We start from the raw sequence: 18652 nt of genomic DNA, 5'->3' as shown, positions 1-18652 counted from the left end.
AAATATCTATGACCTGTGTGTCCAATCAAAATGAATAATTTAGAAAAATTAATATTTAAAACAATAAAATTGATTGGATAACTTGTGAAAAAGGCAACATTCATTGAATGAATTATTAATTATTATCTGCCCAGCTCTAATAATCAGGTCTTTCTTAAACAGCAGTTGTAGAGTACTCGGGGAGACAGGGTGATAGTTGGAGAGACAAGTGGGGGTCACGGGAAGGGTTTTTTATCATGGGGGCAGGGCCAGCTCCAGGCACCAGCTGAGCAAGCTCGTGCTTGGGGCGGCAGATTCTAGGGAGTGGCTTCTGCCCAATATTAGGGCGGCACGGCCACTTTTTTTTTTCCTGCTGCTCTGGCCGCCCTGTAAGGGGTGCAGGAGGGGAGCACCCTGCAGCAAACTTGGCAGGGCAGCCAGCGTCCTTCCCTCCCAGCCGACCGGAGCAGCACGGAGCCCTCCCGGCAGGCAGTGCGGCGGTTGGGGCCGTGGGAAGAGAGCCCCGCTGAAGCCCTAGCTGCCCCCCTTCTCTCTCTCCTCCCCCCACTAGACCAGGCGCGCACTCTCCAGCACAGGGAGTCCCCCTGCACACTGGCTCCGGCCGCCCTGTAGGGTTTTTTTGTTTTGTTTTTCCCCTGCTTTGCCAGCCGCGCCATTCCTGCCCCTCCCCCGCTTTGCCGCTCCGTGTTTTTGTTTTGTCCCCCCCACACTTTGCCGCGCCGTGTCCCCTCCCCCCGCTTTGCCGCTCCAGCCGCACCGCAGGGTTTTTTTTTTCCACCTGCTTTGCTGCTCCAGTCGTGCCTTTTTTTTTGTTTTTTTGTTCCCCCTGCCCCGCTTTACTGCTCCGGCTGTGCTGCAGGTTCCCCCCTCACCCCCCCACTTTGCCGTTCCAGCCGGGCCGTTTTTTTGTTCCCCCCACCCCACTTTGCCACTCTGGCTGCGCCATGTTTTTTGTTTTTTTCCCCCCCCTGCTTTGCCGCTCCGGCGGCCCCCCCACCCCCCCTTTTTTTTTTTGCTTGGGGCGGCAAAAAAGCCAGAGCCAGCCCTGCATGGGGGCAAATAAATCACACATATGTTGCCAAGGAAATGGCCCAGAGTTTGAGGGGGGGAAACATGAGGAATGGAAGGGTATTAGAGACAAGGTAGATCAGAAGATAGGATGGGATGGTCGATGGTGTCACTGAGGCAGATGGTGGGTAAAAGGAGAGCAGGCCAAATCCCTGTCTTTTGTCACCCTGTCCAGTCTGGCTTCCTCACCACTGAAGCTTCCATCTTAGTTTTTATTAACCGCAACCTAGCCAGAGTTCAGGTTCTGTACTCGGTCCTCCCCCTCCTCAACCTCTCCACTGCCTTTAACACCTTTGCCTACTCTCCTTCTCTTGAAACCTCTTCTTCCCTCAACTTTCAGGAGTCTGTTCTCTCCTGCTTCTCCTCCTACCTCTCTCGTCAGCATTTCATGTGCTGCATCCTCCCACCCCCCTTCATCTTTCACTGGCACCCCACAGGGCTCCTTCCTTGGCCCCTCCTTTTCTCCACCTACACCTTGACACTGGGCAATTTCATTCAAAATGTGGCTTTGACGGTCAAATTTATGCTGAAGACTCAGATTATTGTAAGGTCATCCAACACTATGGTGTCCCAGTGCCTTCCACAAGACATCTCCCCTCCATCAGGAAAGAGCGTGGGTATCACTGGGGTTATTTTTAAAGAACATGTGTAATGTGATGGTGCTGGTGAGAGCTGGTTCTTGTGGGAAAACTCAGTCAGAGATGTAGAGTTTGTATTTAGTTTTGAGGCAGTGTGGGTGGGTGGGTGCAGGGGGTTCATTCTTATTTCATTGAGCAGTGAGTTCCACCTTGTGACCCCACACCTGGGACAACTGAATCTCCTGCAGAGACGAGCCTTTCCTTCCTTGTCAACTGATTGGTTTTTCTTGTGGAACAAAGCCACCAGGCCAATTCGCTGTCTTGGAGGGACTGTAGCTTTCTCTCTCTATCTCAGATCTAGGGCCAGCACCATGCAGTGCTTTGAAAAGAGTCAGTACAACCTTATTTAACTTGACTCGGGCCATTAGGAAGCCAGGGCAGGCAGCACCGTTTTGCGGAGATGTGTTCCTGGTAACCTAGCCACCCCTCTCCACTGAATCGAACACAAGTTACCATTTAGCCCTTTATGGCTTAGCCTTGCCCTGTCTGTTACTGTAGCACATTATCAAGATGTCAACCTCCGCTTCTACTCTGCCGACCAAGCCAGCTTTCATTACTCATTAGTCCATAATATTTTCATGCTTTCTCCCTTGCCATCCCCTATGCCTGGGAGGAACACATCATAACTCCACTAAGGAGTAAGGAATGGTGTCCCTAGCCTCTGTTTGTCAGAGGGTGGAGATGGGTGGCAGGAGTGAGATCACTTGATCATTACCTGTTAGGTTCACTCCCTCTGGGGCACCTGGCATTGGCCACTGTCAGCAGACAGGATACTGAGCTGGATGGACCTTTGGTCTGACTCAGTATGGCCATTCTTATGTTCTTATTACTCCTTTGCAATAGCCTTTTTCAAATCCCTCCTTAAAACTTACCTCTGCTGTGAATCCTGCAAAAAGGGGCGGCTCCAGGCACCAGCACTCCAAGCACTTGCCTGGGGCGGCAAGCCACGGGGGGCACTCTGCCGGTCGCTGCGAGGGTGGCAGGCAGGCTGCCTTCGGTGGCTTGCCTGCGGAGGGTCCACCGAAGCCGCAGGTCCGGAGGGTCCGCCGAAGCTGCGGGACCAGCGGACCCTCCGTGCTTGGGGAGGCAAAATGTCTAGAGCCTCCCCTGCCTGCAAAACACTTGACAATGGCCGGGCAGCTGGTGCACATGACTCCTGCTTACTAACTTCTGCCCATTAGACTAAACGTGATCATTTACTAGTTAGTGTAACACATGGTGGTGACAGGTTTCAGAGTAGCAGCCGTGTTAGTCTGTATCCGCAAAAAAAAAAAAAAACAGGAGTACTTGTGGCACCTTAAAGACTAACAAATTTATTTTGGCATGAGCTTTCGTGAGCTTTGTTTGTGGTGAGTTTGTGAGGTGGGAGCTGGTACTGACCAATCTCAATTCATTCTGGGGCCACCAACATCCTATTAGCGGGGAATGGTGTTTAATTCCTAGCACTAGGCTGTTGGGTTTCAGGATTGTTAGGCTGGGTTCTCTTCCTTGCTCTGGGAGGAATCTAAGCTCTGCTGGTTAGAGACAGCAGAGCCATTGCAACAACCCTCCTGCTTGGGTTGTCTTCAGTTAGAAAATGTTCAACAAACATTCCTTAATACCTCTGGAGAGAGGAAGAGAGAGAGAGCTCTCATCTCAGAATAGCAAATAACCCTATGGTTAGTGTTTTTCTCTCTGTTGGAGCTATTCCACTTTGTGCAGATCCTTAAATATTAATTGGGCCAGAGAGAGCGAGACTGATTCTGTAACTGGGTAGTTAGGACACTGATCTGAAATGTGAGAGACCAGGGTCAGATCTGTTCCCTGCCTGATTTGGCCAGCCCTGATCTGCAGGGAGTGGTCCTGGGCTCTCAACCTCAAAAGAGGAGCATCTGTCACTTGATTTATAGGACCACTCCCATGAGTACAGCGGCTATTAGAGATCCATGAACCGCTTGCTGTACGATCTAGTCACTAGACAGGAATAAAGAGCCACTCTGTCTGAATGTGGATTACACAGAGATATTTTGGCTCTTTTCACCTTATAGGCAGGGTGGCAAAATGGATGAGGCTTAGATCCATGCTATTAGAGGCCTGGGTTCTATCCTCGGCTCTGTTGATGTGAACTTGCCAATCGCTCTGTTATCTCGGCTGTAAAATGGGTGGGTGATAGTTATACCTCCCCTAAGGCAGGGTTTTGAGGCCTATGTTAATAAGGGATGAAAAAAGCAGAGAAATATCAAGAGCAGTCAAGAAAACAACTGGGATTAGAACTCACAGCCCTTTAGCTGGTACTTCAATGCACCATCTGCTAAGCTACTGGGTAGAGTGACCAGATGTCTCCATTTTATTGAGACAGTCCTGATTTTTGGAGCTTTTTCTTACATAGGGAGCCAGGGCAGGCAGCACCTGCTGTCCCAATTTTTTACACTTGCTATCTGGTCACTCTACCACTGGGTATTGTGGCATCTTTGCTCACCCAGAAAAAACAAAAAAACTCCACACTCTCATTGCACTAGTTATGTGGAAACATGTGACAGTTTTGCAAGATGTGCAAGATGTGGTAGGTTGGGTTAGGATTGCTTTTGGAGACCTGCCAAGCAGTTATTAATACCGACAAGCCTGGGAGGTGGGAGAAATGAAGCGGTCATGGCATACTCAGGGAGGAGGCGGGGCAGGGGTAAGCTGGGGAAGGGAGTTCCCCCTGCGTGCTGCCCCCCCCTTACTTGCTGCAGGCAGCCCTCCCCGCACCCCCCTGCCCCAGCTCCCTCCGCCTAAATGCTGGCGGCAACCGGGGTGGCCAAAGATTCAGCTGCTGAGGTCGCTGCCGAAGAAATTGGCGCCCCCCAAATCCTAGCACCCTAGGCAACCGCCTAGGTCGCCTAAATGGTTGCACCGGCCCTGGATAACTGTATCATTAGCTTACAGTAACAGTAGAATTGTTCTCAGGTGGGTCATTCAGCCAATTAGTAGTTATCAAGACATAGGAAAAACAACATTTGATCTGTTAAAGAAACTACAGATTTTTCAGCTCAGATAATACTTACTGATGTAGCCACTTTTGTCGTCTTGGGAGTTCTTCCTCATGGTCTTCTAAGCTAAATGTACAGTCACACATACAAAGTGACTCCAGACTACGACAATGCTTTACACAGAATGAAAGAGCCCATTGATCCATCTGGGTAAATTTATTTTGATTTAATTTCAGTTCAGTGAAGTGATCCAGTGCATTAACTGCAAAATCTTCTTCATGCATCTCATACACACAGTGAAACAACTCAAGCTGATAACTTTGATAAATCCCCTCATGAACACAGGGCAAGGTTAAATCTGTTTGTTGGTTTGCTTGAACCCACTTCAGTAAATCTGCCTTAATTTTAGGTGAAAGTTTACACCCAAATTTTTCCTGCAGGTCCTTCATTCTTTCTTCATTTAAGAACCCAAACAGGAATCGCACTGTTAACATTAAATAATTTTTAGAGTTGCTATAGTTTTCTAACAACGTTTTCACATCTTTCTTGGGAATCCCTGAATCTGTTGTTGTTTCACCTTCCTCCAGGACATATAACAAAGCTGCAAAAAACTCTTGAAAACTTAAGTGAATGAAGCTGTAGAGACATTCACAGTCAGTTTCTTTTTGAAAAATATTCTCATTCAAAAAGAGGGGGAGAGAGTTCTCTTGATCTAAGCCAAACTTCTTGATTTCTTCTTCCTCAAACAGTATCTTTTGTTTCCAGACTCCATCAGCAGCCAAAGAGCAAAGTCCCTTCAGATTTCCATGTAAGTGTTGCTTTGTATTGTTGCTGAGAGGCTTGACTAAACAGGAAAGGTAGAGCATATACACTCCAGTGACTGTTTTTGAAGTTTGTGTGAGATTCTCACCTTTTTCAAGCTGTTGTTTCAGAACCGTGCAGATGATCGAACATACGAAGGGGACAAAGCACATGGTGAAAAGAATTTCATTTGCTTTCACAAATCATAAAGCTTGTCTTGCTTGGTTTTAATTTCCAAAGAACTTGTGGAAATATTCCTCCCTCTCAGCTTTGGAAAACCCCAGGATCTCTGCATAACGTGAACACTCCAAACATTGCCCAAGTTTCTCCAGAGCAGCTGGTCTTGTAGTGATCATCAGGTAGGACTCAGGAAGAACTGTTCTCCTAAATAAACTGCTCAGGAGGATTTCCATTGGCTTTTTCTCCCAGGGATTAGTGAACAGATTATCTTTAGGCTGATCAAAGGAAAATCTCAGTTCATCAAACCCATCTATTATGAACAGGAGTTTTTCTGGATTCACCAGAATGTGGTTAACTGGTGCATTTGTATTAAGCCAACTTTTAAAAATCATGTCAGCCACACTTCCCTGCTCATTAAGAAGGTTCATTTCCCTGCAGTTTATGTAGAAAACATAATCAAACTTTTTCTTATAGAGTTCCCCAGTTGCCCAATCGTACATGATCTTTCTTGCAGTCATTGTTTTCCCAATCCCAGCAGCTCCCAGCAGCACAACGACTTGTGGTGTTTGTCCATCTTTATCAGGTTTATAGAGAGTGGCCAGTGTAACTGCAGAACTAGCTCGTTCAGTCATGATTTCTGCATGTCTCCATCCCATGGCCATTATTTCATGTTCTCTCTCCTTTGCCTGACGAGGTCTGTCTACAATAGTGAGGTTTGTGTATCTTCTGTTTAGAATCATATTGTCACCAAAACGACTGTTCATGTCTTTTATTAGCTTGTATTTCTTTTTAATATCTTCTTTATACTTCTTATTGTAACCTGTATCAGCAACATGAAACATTAGAAATATTGAACTGAAAGTTCAGAAAACAGACAGACTAATCTCAGACTAATCTCTTAAAATAGTTCTACTGTAACAACAATAATGGTTCTTCACATTTATAATGAAACCTTCTTCAAAAAGGATCCTGAAATCATTTAAATATGGGTGAGATCCTGCAGCCCTTATTCAAACATGGTCGCCTCAATGAAATTATTCATTTAAGTAAAGATTGTAGGCATCACCTCATCCCCTGGTGAAACCTGGCTACTGTCTACACAACAAGGTAGATAACAAGTGGAGGAGAATATTATATGCAGTTGAAACAATACTGGGAATGTAGGTGGAAAGAATGTAACTTCATAAACTAGAATTTGTCAGGACACATGGGTTTACAAGAGAGAGCATAACGGGATCTTTAATTACCACAATTGAGTACTTCCAGTTACCTTCCTCACTTAAGAGATGGTGCCCCTACACAGGGGCGGCTCTTGACATTTTGCCGCCCCAAGCAGGGCGGCATGCCGCGGAAGGCGCTCTGCCGGTTGCTGGTCCCGCGGCTCTGGTGGACCTCCCGCAGGCATGCCTGTGGAAGGTGTGCTGGCCGCCGCGCGGGACCAGCGGACCCTCCACAGGCACGCCTGCGGGAGGTCCACCGGAACTGCCTGCCGCCTTCCTGGTGACCGGCAGAGCGCCCCCCGCAGCATGCCGCCCCAAGCATGCGCTTGGCGTGCTGGGGTCTGGAGCCACCCCTGCCCCTACAGCAGAGTGTCCTCCAGCATGAGGCTAGTACATTCACTCAGTACTGATCCAGAGGGACATTTTGCACACATCTGTATTGGAAGTTGCCCAAGGTAACAAAAGTCCCACTCAGCCCATTATAGAAAATTGTTTGTAAAACAACTGATACAAACTGGATCATTTACTCTAGAAAAGCAGTACTGAGGGGTCTGCAAGGCTCCTGGTAAAGTCATAGGTTGGCATGACAATGAGCCTAGAGATTCTAGAAATAGGAAAGATGTTTATAATTGAAATCACCAAGTATTTTGAATGGTTCATTGTAATAGCATGAGGCTGCCGCCCCATTTTGTACACAGTTTGTCTGTGGGTCGCTAAATGGAACAGAAGAACACATGAAATGGAAGGAGCGAACTTTCCATCATGGCTGGGATTCCCATCACCTCCTGGGATCCACCATGACACAAAGAGTGGAAAGACAGACAAATTGCTTAGGATGAGAACAAAAGCATTGCACAGAGATGTAGGGACAAAATCAGAAAGGCTAAGGGACAAAATGAGTTACACCTAGTGAAGGACATAGAAAACAATAAAAGGCTCTATAAATACAACAGGAGCAAGAGAAGGACAAAGAAAAGCACAGGTCCACTGCTTAGCGGGGAAGGAGATCTAATAATGGATGATACCTAGAAGGCTGAGGTGTTTAATGCCTATTTTGCTTCAGTGTTCACTAAATATGTTAATTGTGACCAGATGCTAAGACAATTCTTATTAATAACAAAAGGGAAAACCCAAAAGCCAGAATAGGGAGAGAGCAGGGTAAAGACTACTTAGATAAGTTAGATGCACTCATGTCAGCAGGGCCTAAAAACTCACCTTAGGATACTTAAGGAACTAGATGAAGCACTCTCTGAACCAATATCTCTGAAAACTCATAGAGGATGGATGAGGTCCCAGTGGGCTGGAGAAGGGCAAATATCTTTTTTATGATGGAACAAAGACAACCTAGGGAATTAAAGACCAAGCAGCCTAACTTCAATGGATGGAAAGATACTGGAACAAATTATTAAACACTCAATATGTCAGCACTTAGAGCATAATAGGGTAAAAAGTAATAGCCAATGTGGATTTTTCAAGAACAAATCATGCCAAACCAACCTAATTTCCTTCTTTGACAGTATTATTAGCCTACAGGATTGAAGGAGCCATAAATAACACTTGTCTTGATTTTAATAAGGCTTGAGACACAGTCCCACAAGACATTCTTATAAGCAAACTAGGGAAATGTGGTCAGTTGAATTACTATAAGGTGAGTGCACAGTAGATTGAAAAAAAAAGTATTCAAAGAGCAGTTATCAATAGATTGCTGTCAAAATGGCAGGGCATTCTAATGGAGTCTCAATGATGGATCTCGGTCTAGTACTATTCAGTATTTTCATTAATAACTTTGATGAGTGGAGAATACACTTTTACAATTTGTGGATGACACCAAGCTGGGAGGGGTTACAAGCACTTTGGAGGACAGGTTTAGAATTCAAAAGGACCTTTATAAATTGGAAAACTTGTAAGAAATCAACAACATGAACTTCAATAAAGAGAAGTGCAAAGTACTACACTTATGAAGGAAAAATCAAATGCACAAATACAAAATGCGGAATAACTGACTAGGCAGTCGTATTGCTGAAAAGATCTAGGGGTTATAGCGTACCACAAATTGAACATGAGTCAACCATGTAATGCTGTTGTGAAAAAGGCTAATATTCTGGGGTGTGTTAACAGGATTGTCATATGTAAGATGTTGTGTATTTGGTTGTCATGGTTTTTGCTGCTATGGCAACTGAGTTGGAGTATTATGGTCTGTAAATAAAATGGAGGTTTTGGTTAGCTGTCTGCTCTCTGGCCTCAAGTGATTGCTTCCTACTCCGGCTGCCCCAAGGATATAACACTGGCGACGAAGGTGGGATCCTGGTGCTGCTCCAGTAACAGAAGGAAGTAGAAGTCAAGGTAAAGACCAAACAAAGAAAAAAAGCTGCTTCTTTGCACTGACTGTGAAAGTGAAACTAAAAATCATGGCTACTCTGACCAGGCCCCTGGAGCCTTTTGATGAGAATACAGAGCAGTGGCATGTGTATACTGAGCGTTTTGAGCTTTTTTTTATTGCAAATGACATTACAGAAGCGAAGAAGGTGCCAATATTCTTAAGTGTTGTAGGGGCTAAAACCTACTCCCTGCTACACAGCTTACTACACCCTGTTAAGCCAGCAACTAAATCTTACAGTGACATTGTGGAAATCCTGGGGTCCCATTTTTCCCCAAAACCACTGGTAATTGCTGAAAGATATAGGTTCCACAAAAGAGACCAAAAGGAAGATGAAACAGTTGTACAATTTGTAGCCATTTTAAAAAAGCTAGCAGAACACTGTGAATTTAAAGAAATGTTACATGATGCCCTGCGTGACAGGTTAGTGTGTGGCCTGTACAGTGAAGCTATATGGAAGCGCCTACTGACAGAGGCTCAGCTTACCTTACAGAAGGCTGTTGATATTGCTGTCTCCATGGAACTGGCTACAAGGGAGGCACAATACATCGGTGCACCCCCTAGGGTGCAAAAAGTGTCACAAGAACCGACCCACAAAACGGTGCAGAGTCAAGAATGTTACCGCTGTGGTAAGCCAGGACACCAGGCATCAGAATGCTGGTGTAAGGACCTGGTGTGTCGACACTGTGGCAAAAAGGGACACATTGAGTGTGCCTGTAAACAAAAGAAAAAGAGGCCTGTGGTCTGGCCGACAAAAAGAGGAACCTTGCATACTCTAGAGCAGACCCAGGATGATCAAGGAGACACCTCATCACAAGAGGAAGTGCCACTGCATGTTTTGTCTTTGGCAGCGGGCTCACATGAATACTGGGTAACCCCCTTATTGGAGGGCAAACCTATACGCATGGAACTGGACACCGGTGCAGCTGTCTCGCTGGTCTCTGAGACTGTGTATAAAGAAAAGCTACAGCATCTTCCGCTTAAGGCAACAAAAACTGTTCTGAAGACATATACGGGAGAAGCTGTGCCCATGGTGGGCACTATTGATGTTAAGGTGGAGCTCAATGGACAGGCCACTAGATTGCCACTGTTTGTGGTGAGAGGTAACTACCCAGCCTTAATGGGTAGGTCTTGGCTTGGGAAGATTCAACTGAACTGGGCAGAAGTGCACCGGATGACTAAAGAAGAAACCAGTCTAACCCCTATACTAAGGAAACATGCTGCTGTTTTTGGAGATGATTTGGGAAGTATGAAGGGAATCACTGTGACATTGAACATTAAACCTGGCAGTCCACCAAAATATCTGAAAGCCCGAACTGTGCCATATGCCATCAGGCCAAAGGTTGAAGCAGACCTGGAGCGCCTGGTCACCAATGGAGTCCTAATACCAGTTACCCATAGCTCATGGGCCACTCCTATCGTTCCAATAGTGAAGAAAGATGGCTCTCTCCGGATTTGCGGGGATTTTAAAGTCACTGTCAACCCAGTGTTGTGTGCAGAGCAATACCCGCTTCCCCGCATCGATGACCTCTTCGCAGGCCTGGCTGGGGGACAAAAGTTCAGTAAGATTGATCTGAGTCAAGCATATTTACAGATGCACATCGATGAAAAGTCCCAAGAGCTGTTGACTATTGTGACTCATAAGGGGCTTTATCGATACTGTCGCCTACCCTTCGGAATAACTTCGGCTCCCGCCCTGTTCCAGAGGGCTATGGACCAGATCTTGTGTGGCTTGTCAGGAGTTCAGTGTTATCTGGATGACATCCTGGTCACTGGAAGAAATGAAGAGGATCACTTAAAGAATTTAGAGGCTACCCTACAAAGATTGGAAGAGTATGGCCTACGAGTTCGCAAAGACAAGTGTGAATTCTTCAAGCCCTCTGTTGAATATTTGGGACACATAATCGATTCTGCAGGTCTTCATAAGGCCCCTGCAAAAGTTAAAGCTATTGTGGAGGCTCCCCCACCACGAAATGTAAGCCAGCTACGCTCGTTTCTAGGACTACTGAACTATTATGGAAAGTTCATCTCACAGTTAGCCACACTGCTAAAACCACTTCACGAGCTCCTTGGGCAGAACAAGGCCTGGAAGTGGACTGAAGCCTGTGATGTTGCATTTAACAAAGCTAAGGATGCATTGTTAAATTCTGAAGTTCTAACGCACTTTGATCCATCCTTACCCCTGCAATTGGCCTGCGATGCCTCCCCTTATGGAGTGGGAGCAGTCGTGTCACACATTATGCCTTCGGGAGAAGAGAGACCTATTGCTTTTGCTTCACGCACTCTAAGCAAAGCAGAAACTAACTACGCCCAAATCGAACGTGAGGCCTTAGGAATTGTTTTTGGAATTCGGAAGTTTCATCAGTACCTCTTTGGGCGAAAGTTTACTCTTCTTACAGACCATCGACCTCTGACGTCAATTTTTGGACCCTACACTGGCATTCCCCCATTAGCTGCTAGTCGTATGCAACGTTGGGCATTGATACTTTCAGCACACACATATGAAATCAAATATCGGAAATCCACTCTGCACGGCAATGCAGATGGCCTCTCGAGGTTGCCTTTGCCGGTCAAACATCAAGATAGTGCCCAAAAGGAAATCTTTTACTTTGAACAGGTAGAGAATACACCCATCACTGCTACTCAGATAAAGAAGGCAACTCGCGTTGACCCAGTATTGTCCCAAGTTATGGACCTGGTGATGCATGGAAAAACTCGACAAACCTCTCCGGTCTCATCCGACCTTGTTCCCTACATGTCCAAACGGACGGAGTTATCGGTCCAATCTGGTTGTTTGTTGTGGGGGAGACGTGTCATTATTCCACCACCGCTGAGATCACAGATGTTAGAACAGCTACATTCCGGTCACTGTGGAATAGTGCGCATGAAGGAAATTGCACGAAGCTATTTTTGGTGGCCTGGATTGGACAGCGCTATTGAAGAGAAGGCAAAAGCTTGTATGTCATGTCAGGGTGTGAGGAATGCACCCCAGTGGGCACCCCTACACCCATGGGACTGGCCTGAAAACCCGTGGCAACGTATTCACGTTGACTTTGCTGGCCCCCTTGAAGGAAGCATGTTCTTGGTGGCAATAGATGCCCATTCTAAATGGCCAGAAGTCTCTATAATGCAGTCCACTTCTGCAGAGAGTACTATCCAAAAACTACGAGGACTCTTTAGTCGTTTTGGTCTGCCAGAACAACTTGTGAGCGACAACGGACTGCAGTTCGTTTCTCAGGAGTTTCAAAATTTTCAAATGGGATACACCACATCACGTCAGCACCATATCATCCGTCCACCAACGGATTAGCTGAAAGATTTGTGCAGACAATGAAAAACGCTTTGAAATCAGCAAGGGGATAACACTCCATTCAAAAGCGTCTGGATATCTTCTTACTTTCCTACAGAAACACCCCTCATGCTACGACCCAGGCATCCCCAGCCTTTCTAATGTTGGGACGACAGCTGCGCACTTGCTTTGATCTGCTGAAACCTTCTGAACCCCGACAAATTGTGCAACATCAGCAGCAATATCAAGTCATCAGACGGGCACCCAGAGCAAAAGACCGAACCTTTAGCCCGGGACAGCCAGTTTTGGCTCGGAATTATACTTCCAGAGCTAAATGGGTCCCGGCCACAGTCATCACTCAAACAGGACCTGTTTCCTACACAGTCCGGACTGCAGAGAATGTTACCTGGCGGCGACATGTAGATCAGCTGTTGCCAGGTCATGCCAGTCCTCAGGACCCATCTGCAGTTGAGGGGTCTGACTTCACCTCTTCTGGTGAGGCACCGAATCACGAGTCACCTGTTCCTGACTGTTCTCCTCCATTACTGCCGGTGGCTGAGATACCCCTTTGCCCAGCACGAGCTGATACCACCTCCTCACCCGTTCGTGCTGCGGACCCTGAGCCCCTAGTGCTTTCGGGTGCAATAACACCAGAAGTTCGCCGTAATCCACCTAGAGACAGAAGGCCTCCTCATCGGCTGGATCTCTAGCTAGGGCGAACCCACGGTTATGGGGCAAAATAATCCCCAGGGTTTAGCCGGGAATGGAGGCAGTCTACCCTCCTTCTCTAGTCTAGTGTGTGTTTTTTTTTATTTAGGGGCTGTTCTTATTAGGGGGGGAGGAATATGTTGTGTATTTGGTTGTCATGGTTTTTGCTGCTATGGCAACTGAGTTGGAGTATTATGGTCTGTTAATAAAATGGAGGTTTTGGTTAGCTGTCTGCTCTCTGGCCTCAAGTGATTGCTTCCTACTCCGGCTGCCCCAAGGATATAACATAAGACACAGGAGGCAACTGTCCTGCTCTACTCAGCACTGGTGAGGCCTCAGCAGGAGTCCTGTGTCCAATTCTGGGTGCCATGCTTTAAGACAGATGTGGAAACACTGGCGAGTGCCCAGAGGACCAACAAAAAGGATAAAAAGTTTAGAAAATCTGACCTATGAGGAAAGGTTAAAAAACCTGGATATGCTTAGTCCTGAGAAAAGATGATGAAGGGGGCCTGATAACAGTGTTAAAATATGTTAAGGACTGTTATAAAGAAGATGGTGATCAATTGTTCTCCATGTCCACTGAAGATAGGACAAGAAGTAATGGGCGTAATCTACAGCAAGGGAGATTTAGGTTAGATATTAGGGAAAACTTTCTAACTATTCTTATAGGTGAGATTATAGGAAGGTGGTGGAGTCTCTATCATTGGAGGGTTTTATGAAGACAAACACCGGTCAGGGACAGGGTAGGTTTACTTGGTCTTGGCTCAGTGCAGGGGAGTGGACAAGATAACCACTCAAGGTCCCTTCCAGTTCTACATTTCTGTTATTCTATGACAATGTTGGGCCTTCATCATCTTGATCCTGAAAGACTTTCTGACCAGCCTGAGGGAACCAAATGGCGAAATCCTGGACACTACCCAGGATGTGAGCCTGAGGCTTCTGATGTCACCCCGCATGCCCTCCCCCGACACACACCATGTCATTTGCCTTCCCCGCCATGTTTCTTTTTTCTTTTTTTATCTAAGGAAAGTCTGGCTCAGCTGGCCAAGATGACTCCATCTGTCCCAGCACTGCTGTTGGCCTGACCACAGAGTCAGATAAAAGTCACGCCTTAGTCTGACATTGGTAAAAGTTTGCTGGGTCTCAGGGTGGCTGATCAACACACCTGCTGCACCGGTAACTCAAGAGCAGGGAAGCTGCACGGGAACGTCAGCATCAGAGACCAGCAGCATTTTCTCTTTGCTATTCGTCTCTCCCCTTTGTGAAATGAAACAGGATTGGACCTCAGCGGCACCACCACCACAAAGGCATTTCCTGGGGATTGACGTTGGCTGCTGCACATTAAAACCTAGGGAATGATCCTCACCTGCAGGGCCATTGCCACAGTCACCATCAACATCTTTACAATGCTGCCTTTGGTAGTGTTACTGCAGTTTCACGGTGTTCCCTTTTCTGGAGAATTGCCAGGGAACCCTGTGCTAATGGTGTCACCTGGAAAGGCACTTCCTGGGTAGCCATCACATACCTTTTGCCGACAACTCTGATGGGTTTTGACTCTGGTGAAACTCTGAAAGGGAAATTACATTTAAATAACAGTGAAAGAATGTAGAGTGTAGTTCAATGCAAGTGCATTTCTGTTCTGTATGGAGGCAACAAGTGACTGATAATCCAATTGCATCCTCTGTTAATGAAGTAATCACCAAGGAGAGCACTGTTACCAGCCATCAGTGTATGAAGTTCAGTTTGGGGAATACTGTTTCTCGGACGTCCCCCTGCCTGATTCCACTGATGACTAAACTGCACTTTACATGATGAGCCGGCCACGTGGTCAGAGAAACACAGAACAACTGGCACTGGGACAAACAGTCAATTCAGGAGCGTTTGTGGGGAGAGGGAATCCCTCACAAACACTCATGTTCCAACACAGATTAGGTGAAACAACTAAAGGGTCCATGCAAAGGAGAATTCTGCCCTCGGTCAGGGATGGGCTAGGTGGCCCAGGAGAGCCTTTAAAATGTAGGGATCTAAAACAGACACTAAGGGCAGCCCGAGGGAATTTGTTCATTTGGGATAACTACCACTTGGGGCCTCCCCCCCAACACCCCCTAGCTTCTCACTAGATTCAGTTATTGATAGAATGTAGGATGCTGACTGGATTAAAAGCCACACAGGTAACCAGACTAGTTTGCTTAATATTGCCACTCCTTTTGCCAAGCATCTGTGACTAATTTAGGGTAACAAAGAACCCTTTCCCCACCCCTCAATAATTATTATTTTATTACTGAGTTTTGGTAGGATCTAGAGCCCCAATCGGGGGCCCATTGTACTAGGCCCTGTGCACACACATAACATGACTGTCCCAGCCTGACGGAGCTCAGTCTAAACCAAGTAACTGCCCCCTGCATTGTGCTCTGGAGGTTTCTAAACTCTCCCCCTGGGGGACTGTCCAGGGGAGTGAATTCCAAAGGCCTCTAGGGAGAGCCCCACTGCCAGCCCCAGAGCTTCCATCCCAGGGACCCCAGGCAGAACCAACCCAGCTGGGCTCCACTGGCACCGTAGGATGCAGGGAAGTGGAACAGGAATGACTGTAACAGGGTTGAGTTTAACTCCATGACTGAGCACATGGAATCTAACACTGCTCCACTACAGACTGGCTCCCCACTGGCACTGGCTCTTACACTCTTGTGGGACACTGCAAAGCAGCCTGGAGCCTCTGGAACTGCAGCTCTGCAGGTTTGCTGGCTCCTTGGCTGTTTATACTGCACTGAATTTGTTTCTTGCATTAAAAGATAGCCTTGGAGATAATAAAGATCCTGCCTGGAACCCCTGGAATGTCTCATGTTGTCAACCAGCTGTTTGGGGATAAAATACTCTGCTGTGACCAGTTACCAGTTACAGATCCTCAATTCTCTGTCCCAGCTCTGGCACAGGTTAGAGCAGCCTGGAGGCTGGTCTTACTTGCACTAGTTGCTAATGGTCACCAAGGAATGATCCTCCAGCTAGGGATGCATTCCAGCTACTCCTCGTCCCCACCTCTCCCTGTCCATGACACTCCCTCTGCACTGCTCTGTTGGCTCTACACCCACTGGGGACTCCCCAACACTGCGGATTTCCTCAGATGCAGAGTTACAGGCTGTCTCTGCTCCCTTTGTGCCAGCTGAGTGGTGAAAAGGGAGTGGAGTAGGTGAGAGAATCTGGGCCACTGTGGGCATCTCTGCTCTGAGTCCCCCTGGCTTCCTGCTTGGATTCAGAATTTGTCATTCCTGCTATCAGCCTGTTTCTCCTGTTCCTGCTGCTGCCGCCCTGGAGCAGATTCTTGGGGCAGACTCCCAGGTTTTACAGTAACTTTAGGTTTCTTACCTTTCTCTCTTTCCTCTCTGAGTTTTGCAGCTGAATCTTGGAGGTTGATCTGAGTGAAAACCTCTATGGTTACATCTACTGCAGCATCTCCACTATAGAATTCCATCAGGAGGTTCTTCGTATCTATCCTGTCGGCATTCTCCAGCCGACCTCGGGGGATGTTACCTTTCCCCTCAAAGTCAGAATGTGACAGTTTGTCTTTAAATCTTTTCAAATCTTCCTGAGAAAGGTTGTCGAGAGCTCGTAAGAGCAAGTCACTGATTCTGCTGCTTTGGTTTCCCATCACTGGGCATCAAGAGAGAAGCTAAAATGCAATGTAAAATCTTGGTGTTAATCATTAATTGGATCATTAATAACAACAATTATTCCCATGTTGAGGAAAGAAGTAAGCTAGTAGTGGGAGAAGGTCACTGGGATTCATAACTCCTCAGTGTTTCTCTCTCACAAATGATTCTTTGTGCTTGTAGCCACATCTGTAAAATGGAGATAATCCTACTGATCTAACGCACAGGGTGAGGTGCAGCTTAGCTAATGTTTGTAAAGCCAAGTGAGGTTTTAGGAAGATAGGGGCTATGGTAATAGTATTTATCAGCCAACTGGGTTTGAAAATAGAGGTGGGACACCCTAATTTAATTAACATTTCAAAAATATAAACCCAGAAAATACAGTCCTGGAATATCAGGCCCTGCATCCTGAGATCCAGCGTTAGCTTGTGAGAACCTCCTGGGTATTTTGAATATCAGAGCAAAGTGAGGTGGAGCAGTGGTAACTTCTGACATATGGTGTGTTCAGTGGTGAGCTGGAGCTGGTTCGCACAAACCGGTTGTTAAATTTAGAAGCTGGTTTAGAACCGGTTGTTAAAGGGGTGGGCAAACTCCGGGCCGTGGGCCACATCCAGCCCGTGGGACCAACCTGTCTGGCCCACCTGAGTTCCCAGCTGGGGAGGCTCCCCCAGCCCCTCCCCTACCTTCCCTGCTCTCGCAGAGCCCGGCGCCAGCACTCTAGACCGCTCCTGGGCAGTTCTGCAGCTCCTGCTGCTTTGAGCAGCATGGTAACGGGGTGGGGCTGTGAGCTCCAGCGGGCCACACGGCATCCATACACGCTGTCCTGAGCAGCATGGTAAGGGGGCCGGACCGGGGCTGGGAGGAGGGGTTTGATAAGGAACAAGAAGCGGTTGGAGGGGGTGGAGGTTCTGGGGGGGTGGTCAGGGGACGGGGAAGGGTTGGGTAGGCGTGGGCGTTCTGGGGGTCTGTCGGGGTGGTGGTGGATGGGGTCGGGCAGAGGTGAAAGTAAGCCGGTATGCCCCGGTACGGCGTAATGGCAAGAGCAGGTGCACCGTACCAGTACGGCCCAGCTTCCCCAAGCAGCAATTTAAAGGTCCTGGGGCTCCCAGCACCGGCTGGAGCCCCGGGCCCTTTAATTTGCTGCCAGAGCCCTTCTGCTGGAGCCCTGGGATAGTAGCAGTGGGGCTACGGGGGCTATTTAAAGGGACGGGGCTCCCGCTGCCTTTACTGCCCTGGACCCTTTAAATAGCCACCAGAGCCCCGCTGCCACTAACCCAATCTGACAGGTCTCTCCACCCACATGTACAAACTACAACTAGCTCAGATTAAAGTTAGCCTATCCCAAGAGAAAATGCAGAAAGTGATGGACTTACTGTTAGTCAGAACGCTCTCATCAACATCATCTGAAGGCCCTGGTTTGATGTGTTTCGCTCCGTCTTCTTTGTGTTCAAACACACATATATATATAAAAAAAACATAGGGAGAGGAACAGGAAACTGTTTGCTCAAAGTTTATTGTGCAATACAAAGAAACTAAAACATCTCCAGCTAAAACTGAACTTCAGCACTTTCTGAATTTCTCTAACAACCCTCATACCACAGCCAGTATGATTTAAAGCCTTCTTAGTCCATGTATGTATACTGTGTTGGTTTTTATTTCTTTTATTGACTTTAGGATTCACCTCTTTGGCTTCAGCAACTTGTTTCTCTGAATAGTGAGGTTATGAACTCCATAGACATGTTCACCACTTTTCCCTTCCCACACACTCCATGTTGG

The 18652-nt window shown here is 47.1% G+C and overlaps 1 pseudogene; it reads right to left on the bottom strand.

The window, feature by feature from the left end:
- LOC123368711 overlaps window positions 1-18299 on the bottom strand; it is a 34888-nt pseudogene extending 16589 nt beyond the window's left edge.
- Between the last annotated feature and the right edge of the window lie 353 nt (window positions 18300-18652).

The sequence above is a fragment of the Mauremys mutica genome, chromosome 4 (assembly GCF_020497125.1).
Source record: "Mauremys mutica isolate MM-2020 ecotype Southern chromosome 4, ASM2049712v1, whole genome shotgun sequence".
Classification (NCBI taxonomy): Eukaryota; Metazoa; Chordata; order Testudines; family Geoemydidae; genus Mauremys; species Mauremys mutica.
This window is presented reverse-complemented; position numbering and strand designations above follow the sequence as displayed.